Source organism: Nuphar pumila, chromosome 6, assembly GCF_984573655.1.
Source record: "Nuphar pumila chromosome 6, dmNupPumi1.hap1.1, whole genome shotgun sequence".
NCBI classification, from domain to species: domain Eukaryota; kingdom Viridiplantae; phylum Streptophyta; class Magnoliopsida; order Nymphaeales; family Nymphaeaceae; genus Nuphar; species Nuphar pumila.
The window spans coordinates 82,038,712-82,047,590 of NC_143254.1; the positions used below are offsets into that span (position 1 = coordinate 82,038,712).

Consider the following 8,879-nt stretch of genomic DNA (forward strand, 5'->3'; position numbering starts at 1 on the left):
AGGAGGGAAACCCAACATATATGAGTTCAACAAAATAAAAACATAAATCAGATGAAAGTCCCACCTTCATCTAACACTTGCTGAAGTTACGACTATGTCGACTTGTCTCTGAAAGACCTCTTGCAACCTAGAGTTATAATTATTAAAGGGAGTGAGTCTACAACTCAATAAGAAACAATTATAAGCAATATAGAACTCTAATTTACAACTGTAGTGGGATTTAAGTATTTATTCTTAGTTTAGTTTTTCATCACATAACACATATGTTTGTCTCTTTTAACTCTCATTAGCCTTCTCCAAACTCATAAGTTAACACTTACTCAATAATAACTATTTATCTAAATTGGTTATACTGAAAATAGCCTACTATGAGCGTAGCAACCCTTGTAGAATATCTCAATTATACGATGTTGGCCAAACTATTAATCACTCTGAGTGATCTTGACTGGAATCATTAGGTAGTGCAATGAAAGAAGACTCACCGGTAGCTAACCAGAGGGTAAGACTGATGAGCTATACCTGCCCTTAAGGTTCATAGCTCATGCTACATCTTGGTTTGCCTAGTGTCCCAAATCCCTGTGTGAAACATAACCCCTAGGATACATTATGCAACTCTTGGTTTTCTCACATGAACTCTCTCAAGTTCATTTTCTCTTTATCTTAAGTAAGTTTCTCAGGGTATTCTTAAGGTTCTGATATTCACAAAAATCTAAGCATGTAAAAGATGTAGTGTCTCTGTATCAATAAATCATCGGTGGCCCATGCTTATGGCGGCTCTTACTTTGACTGTCATCAGGTAGCCATTTTCATTCATCTCATCTTCCAGAATTTATGAGACTAAGTCTAACATATTAAGATAACTCAAATTGTAGTAAATATAATTAAAAAAAACTCAATAAAATCACTTAAATACTCAATTTTGTTCATATGCATGTAATTCTATATTCTCAAGAAGCATAGAATATGGACTTTTATTTAAAATCATACATTTTTCCAGAGTTTCAAATTGCTCCATCAATTTGTGGGATATCCTAAGAACCCATTGATGATCCTAAAATTGAGATTGAGTAGGCTTTTCTAAGGGTTATGAGTATTTTCAAGAGAACATGTTAGGAGAATGCAATACGTGGATGCATGCAATGTATGAAAGGTCTAAGATGAGAAAATACATGAAAGTTTGCTTTGTGGGAGCCTTAGAAAGGGTCCAGAGGTCACAAAAATGATAAAATGCTGATAACAATCAAAGAACGGTTAACAATGAAATGAACTAAATCTAAGATCCGGTGAATGCCATAAATACAATGCATATTTTATATGCCTTACTAAAAATAAAGGCTAGATGAATTATAATCTCAAATGGATCCAAAAAACAATTGGATCCAAATTGAAGATAGGATCCAAAAACAAAAAAAAAATAATAATGACCTCAAGAGAATACACAACTTTTTAGAAAAAAATAGTTCTCATCATTATTAATGATAAAAAATTAACTCTAATTTCAAGAAGATAAAAAACCTTCAAGTGGATATAAATATGGATTTAAATCCAAGGTAAGACCAAACCATAAAATTCAGATCCATAGTAGGGCCCAAATAAAAGAATATGTATTTAATTATTTTCTAGCTTTGAAAATATGTAAGCATAATTTCAATGATTAGAAAAGGTAGACTAGGCATACAATCACTCAAAAACACAAGGCATATATTCAGGCATCTAGCTAATGTACCAATTTAATATAAAATTAAAAGCGTACCTCAAACCATTCATTTTAACCTTGGATGTTGTCACCATGTTGCAAAACTATAGCTTTAAAATTGTTGACAAATTATTTGAGTGGGTATGGCAACTGTGCTAAAAAAAGGTATGCTTGGAGGCATAGATTAGATGCACTATCTTTAAAGTAATAGTTGACCCACTTAGGACCAAGTCCTTGGTGCTATGGTTATTTGTTCAACTCTGCTCTAAGAATACAACTGAGCTTTCGCCTACTTGTGAAGGTCAACCTACGCCTTACATTGGGTGAGACAGAGTAACTCAACATAAACCACCTTGAATTGCCTTTTGACTCGATTAGATAAACCTATGCTCAACTTAGCCAGAACCTTGACTAAGTCAGGGTCTAAACCCACTAGATAGAGCACTAGGAAGAGAGATCTCGTATGAGTTAGAGAGAAAAGGAAAGTAGGGAGCTCATGGGAGAGAGGAGAAAGCATGAAGATCGTGAGAGGGAAGAGAGGAGAGAGCTTGAGAGCATATTGAGAAGAATGAGAGAGGACTCTGACATATAGAGGCTCTGTCTCCACCAAAGTCATAAAGGAAGCTTAATAACTAATAATGAATAACCCTTAATAGAGAAATAACCAGTAGAAGAGTTACAAGTTGGGCTAAGTTCAAGGCTAAAAAGAGCAGTCAAAGGGTTGCGAATGACCCTATCAGGTCCAAAAAAATCCAGAATAAAGTGCGAAATCAACGATCAATAGATCTGAATGAAGGTGCCTAAGGGACTTTGGATCATCCAATGAGCCATGCAAGAATGTGGGGCAGGTTTATGTTGAAGTTATAAGTGGCTCAAACAGTCCATAAAACCCGGCCAAAATAAAAAACGATCATTCAAAAGTTTATTAGAGGTTTGTTAAAGACTTTGGGATAAAACTATCCCAAGTACAAAAAAGAATTGTCAAAATCCAAAAGCATGACCATGATCAAGACCAAATCAAAACTCATGTTTAAAGCCAAATCCAAATCTAAAGTTCAAAGTTAAGAGAAGCTCTCACACTCTTCCATGTTGACTAAACTTTTAAGAAGAAATGAACCACTTAGGGGGGAAATGTAAGAAAAAAAAAGTAGGTACTAACCCTCAAAAACCCAACAAGACGTCCATTCAGTTGCTCCGTCAATGACGGATGAGCGAGATAGATTGTCACAAGGTTTTATTGACATTTAACTTTTTATTGTTATGTATTTTAAAAATTATTATAAAAATTGATTACTTATGACATAACACTAAAGTCAATGCTAATAAAGAAAGTCAAAGGATTCTAAAATGTATCAATAAAACATGATATTATTAAGAATACAGAGTAATGGGTCCGTGCTAAACCCATTCGGTGCTAAATCACATATGGAATGGGGTTTTCAGCTTCTCCCACGCTTTTTATGCGGTTCTGGATCGTGTGTTTTCCATGAAAAAAATGATGTTTAAAGCCTCAAAAATTTACACAGATTTTGGACAGTTGAAATTTCGAACTTTATAAAAGCCCAGCCATGTGTTGGAATCAAACACTTCAAGAACTAATCCCTATAAAATCAAGTACACAGATCACATCAGAATTTAAAAATAAAATGAAAAAAGCCTGAAAAACCTATTTAGCTCGCGGTTTAGCACTTACCGATTATTCTAAGAATACATATAATTTTAAAAACTATATTTATACGTTCACCTCTTTAAGGTGATATTGATTTAATATTTGGATAATAAACTAACCACTTTTTGAATGAGGGAGAGCACATCTTCTCTATAAATTTAGTAAATTCAGCAACTTTACTATCGTAGTTTCAACGTACTGAATTTGTGACATTTAATTGATATGTATTCAAGGATAGAAAATCAGGCACAAACTTCTATATATATTAATTAGATATTAACATACTATCAAATTTTAAGAGCATAGCTATCAAGTGAGATGTGCAATGGTGTTGGAATATAACGTCATATACAATATGACGGTAATAGTGACATTAAGATATGTGAGAATGGGATGCATGGAGGTGTGTCAACGGGTCGGGTTTGGTTCGGACCCAGGTGGAACCAGGCTTGGACCCAATTTTTGGGTATGATCAAATTGGGTCCGAATCCGAGTCTAATTAATAGAGTCTGCTATAAGAGAAATCATACCCAGTCCTGATAAGAACTACATGATCCAGACCCGGACCATATAAGGTAAAATAATATTTTTTATCATTTTTACATTGAAAAATTGCGGGTCTTAATTAGAACTCTGGTCGGGACTGATTCTGGTATAAAACTTCACAAACTATACTCGGATCCATGTACTAATTGGACTTTCAAATCCAGACTGGGGTCTGGGTCTTAATCGGATCTTCTTATTTATCACCATACCTGGTCCCTGTAGGATTTGGTCCGGGTCGGGTCTGGGTAAACCTCACCTGTTGACACTCTTAGATGCATGTACATTCCCATCAAGTGAGATGTATGGTGAAGATGGAATAAAATCGTCATATACAATATGACTGTAACCATAGTTTGAAAACTCATCGGGTCAACTTGGTGACTTGGCCCAGATCGTTCATGTACCGGGTCAAAAACCAATACAACTCGTCCATGTATAAAACTCGCCCATGTCATGGCCGAGTCAGCCAAGTTTTAGCATGACACAACTGAGTTTGCCCATATATGATTCAGCGGAGTCATGCATATATATATATATATATATATATATATATATATATATATATATATATATAATTACATATATTATATGAAATATAATAGTATGTATATTACATATAAAAATATAATTATACATTATTAATAATATTATATATTAAAATATTAAAAAAATATCATATAATGCACATTATATATAATATATTGATAACATACTATAAAATATATATGCTATATATATATTTAAATATTTTATATAAAATATAAACTTAACGGCCGAGTCACCCAGTTGACCCAGTCACTCAAAGGATGAGTTGATTGAGGAGTCATCGGGTTTTAAAACCATGACAGTAACCGTGAGATATGTGAGAGCAGGTCCACGCACATGATCGCTGTCAAGTGAAATGTGCAGTGGTAATGGAAATCATGGAATATAATTAACCTCATATACATGTAACTGTTCTCATATGCGTAAGGAGGATAGCTAAATCTCACATTGGATATAAACCAATGGTCGGTTTTATTGAATCTCCACCGCACATCTCACTTGAGCACCGTGAGAATGGGGGCATCTCATGAAAGTTGGCCCGTCATCCATTACGTACGATTAGGTGGACACGTTCTGACCATACACCATAAAACTGGTTGGCCTCAATGAAGTAGTCCTACGTCCCCAAAGAAGAAGCAGCAGCAGCAGCAGCAAAATGGTGAGCACACACGTTATGGTGGTGGCGTTCGCATCGCAAGGACACCTCAACCCCATGCTTCAATTCGGTGCGCGCCTGGCTGCAAAGGGTCTCTATGTCACGCTAGCAACGACCCAAGATGCTAGCCAGCGGATGCTGAGCGCCCAGAAGGACCTTCACCTCTCCACCTCCATGGCTGCTGCTGAGCAAGTCAAGGTCAACTTCGAGTCGTTCTCCGGCGGGGTGGATGCCGGGTCCGACCGAGACGTCGACGTGAACACGTACATGGAACGGCTCGAGAATGTCGGCCAACAGAGCCTGACTGAGCTCATCCTGCACCTAGCTGGTCAAGGCCGCCCGGTCTCGTGCCTGGTCAACAATGCTTTCATGCCGTGGGTCCTCGACGTCGGCGCCCGGCTCATGATCCCATGCGCCACCCTGTGGATCCAGTCATGTGCAACGCTCGTTATCTATTACCGTCACGACCAAAACCTGACCCGGTTCTCTGAAACCGATTTGGATCTTCTAATCCGGGGTCTGCCACTTTTCAAATCCGAAGATCTCCCCTCCCTGATCCACAATAACCTGCACCCGATCTTCTTTAGACTCCTCGCGGATCATTTCGAGAAGATGAAAAGCCTAAAGTGGGTGTTCACGAACTCAGTTAAAGAACTCGAATTCGAGGCGATCGAGTCCATGGGCGAACTCCAACCCATAAAAACGGTTGGCCCGCTCGTACCATTCGCTCTTCTTGACCGGCCTGAAACGTGTGATACCCGAGTCGATATGTGGGCAGTCGTACCGGATTGCCTAGACTGGCTCGACGGCCAGCCAGACAACTCCGTCATCTACGTCTCGCTGGGCAGCATGTTTGATCTCCCGGCCGAGCAGATGGTAGAGTTGGCATGGGGTTTGAAGAACAGCAAGACCCGGTTTCTATGGGTAGCAAAACCGAAACGAGACGACTCGGATGTAGGTCTCCCAAAGGGCTTTGTCGAGGAGACTTCGGATCAGGGTCGGGTCGTCTCATGGTGTCCACAAACCGATGTCCTTAAAAATCGGGCGATCGCCGGATTTCTGACCCACTGCGGCTGGAACTCTACGTTGGAGACGCTATCTGCCGGAGTGCCGGTCATAGCATTCCCGCAGTGGACTGACCAGCCGACGAACGCCAAGTTCCTGGTTGACATATACCGGGTCGGGGTCCGGATCCAGGTGGGTCCAAATGGGGTTGCACCCCGAGAGGAAGTGCAGAGGTGCATCGAGGAGCTGATGACTGGGGACAGTGCCCCGGAGATAAGGCAGAGTGCACTGAGATGGAAGGGTGTGATGAGAACGGCGGATGCCGACGGCGGTTCTTCGGACTGGAATATCCAGGAGTTTGTGGATGAGATTGTCTCACTGGGTCGGAAATCCGAATCGATGTGAATGTGTGGTCTTAATTTGTTGGTCAATCATCTGTAATCTCTTGTAAGGTTGTAGTTGGTAATGGATAGCTTTCTGTAATTTACTAAAATACCTTTCACCGTCCATTGATTTTCAAGAATTGTCCATCCAAAGAATTGTTTCTTTTGTTCAAGCGTAGCGCTGTCACATAGATACGGATATGGACACGGTTAGGATAATGTATCTGAGTGCTTACTGAAACCTTTTTCAACAGTCGATGCTTGATTGCAGCTTCACAGGGATCAGATTGTTATGAATTGGGATCATATGTGCAATCGCGTTGCACAAATGCAACGTGCAGGTGCAACTGAGTGCCCTCCATCTGACCGGTACAGCCTGTGAACTGTGGAGCCTAACAACAGATGAAGGGAAATCAGGTGCAGTGATACATTGAGTTTGTGCAGTGTGATTCCACCTGATTCGGCCTCAATATTTACTACCCCTGTCTCAAGTCTCAAGTCTCAAGGGGGGATATGCGATGCGGACGCAGACACTGACAGGTATGGCCAATATTTTAATAATATTTTTTAATAATTTTATGTTATTTTTTTAATAAAAAATTTATTTATAATATAAAATAACAAAAATCGTTTTATGAACTAAAAACATAGAAATTCTGTGTCCTAATTTTTCAAAAAATAATAGATTTTTGAGTTCTTGTCACGCTTCCTCGTGTCTGTGTCTTTGTGACATAAATTATTACCATCAACACTGCTCAAGAGAGGGAGGATCAGGTGTAGTGTCGATCAAGAGATTTGACAAAACACAATATTTTTGTGTTTTGAGATCACCACTGTCCATCACTTCAATCACCACCATTCATTGCCCAACCAAAAGGTACTGATGTCATCATTTTACAATGAATGGTGGTGAATGAAGTGATGAACAGTGGTGATCTCATAATATAAAAATTGGGTACAACGTGATTTGTTAAATCATCCGATATGTCATCGCATCATTGGGTACAATGTGATTGCACAGTTGGTCCCAACAGCAGATGGTGAGTGATTGACGTGCAGCAGCAGCAGCATTTTTTAAAATGATCTCCTTTTCTGCTGTTTTATTCTGAAACTAGGGGTTATTTTTAAACGAGGGATCACATGGTCCAGTATTGAGCCTCGAACCCATAGGTGGGCCACTTCAGATCCACAGTAAGGTTAGGTAGGACCTGTTGGATCTCGAGGCAGCAGAAACGTTCAACTGAGTGGGTCAAAGATTTACATGTTTTAATCAGTGGGAAACAAGGTTTTCTATCCCCAGAATCCGACCTGTATATGAGTTTTCCGTTGGTCTAAAAATCAAGAATTACCAATGCATCGGGTTTTTTTCAAATCATAAAAGCATGTTTTTTCGTCAAAAAAAAAGATCCAAAAGTTGATTCCTACTAAATCTATAATGTTGAACACATCTGAGTTTAGATTGATTCTAAACAACTAGTATCATGTGATTCCAACTCAATTGTAAGTAGAATTGATTGTAGGAAATATATATTCCCACTTAAATGCGTACATAAGGCCGGTACCATGCATGCCCATATATTAGCGGTGGTGTGTCTCAGCATGGACCCAACACTTGTGCTACCAGTTTTCACGTGGTTTAAGGCCCCAACTCCTTTCCAGTAGACAAGCCCAACCGGTGGCTATACAATCAGGCAATTATTCAACCACCCATACCAGTGGGTTCAAACAGCACACGGTTACTTGCTTGTACTGAACCTGCCAAAGAGAAGAGAGCCTGTTGGTGCATTGAAATGTGGCTTGAATTACCATCGGGGTGGTTTTCCATGTGGTCAGAAGGGTCCAAGCTGCTGTTGCTTTATCATGGTTGGGGGGGGGGGGGGGCACATAAGGCAGGGTGCTCGTATCCTTAACCCGGAGTTTTTCCTCACAGGGAGGCAGACCCATTAAGTGACCTGATTCTTTGTGAAGGTTCTTTCGTCATAAAAAAAATGTGACTTGAATTCTACATAAGAGACAAGGTCGTAGTGTAATTAAAAGTATGTAATCGTCAACATATTTATCTTAATCCTTAAGAAAAAAGTCATGTTTGTGTAACACCCCGATTTAGAACTTCTTGAGTCTAGCTAGGTTCATAGGTATTACTTCTCCTCAGAAGGAAGAATTCAAAGTGAGTACAGAAAAACCTTGGCATAATTTTTTTTCTAACAGTCCGGATAGACATCACCCAGCCGACTCAGCCTGGGTGAACCCGAACCCAGCCTGGCTGGGGATGAGGAAAAACAGGATAGAGAGCTAAGCTCTCTGTCTCATTATGCCCATTAGATTCAGACCAACTTGGTATGGGTAAACCATACCGAGCCAAGTCTAGAGGGCTGGGAC

At 39.6% G+C, this 8,879-nt stretch overlaps 1 pseudogene; it reads left to right on the forward strand.

The window, feature by feature from the left end:
• Positions 1-5,090: 5,090 nt before the first annotated feature.
• On the forward strand, positions 5,091-6,673 carry LOC149834957 (gallate 1-beta-glucosyltransferase 84A24 pseudogene; annotated as a pseudogene).
• The last annotated feature ends 2,206 nt before the right edge of the window (positions 6,674-8,879 follow it).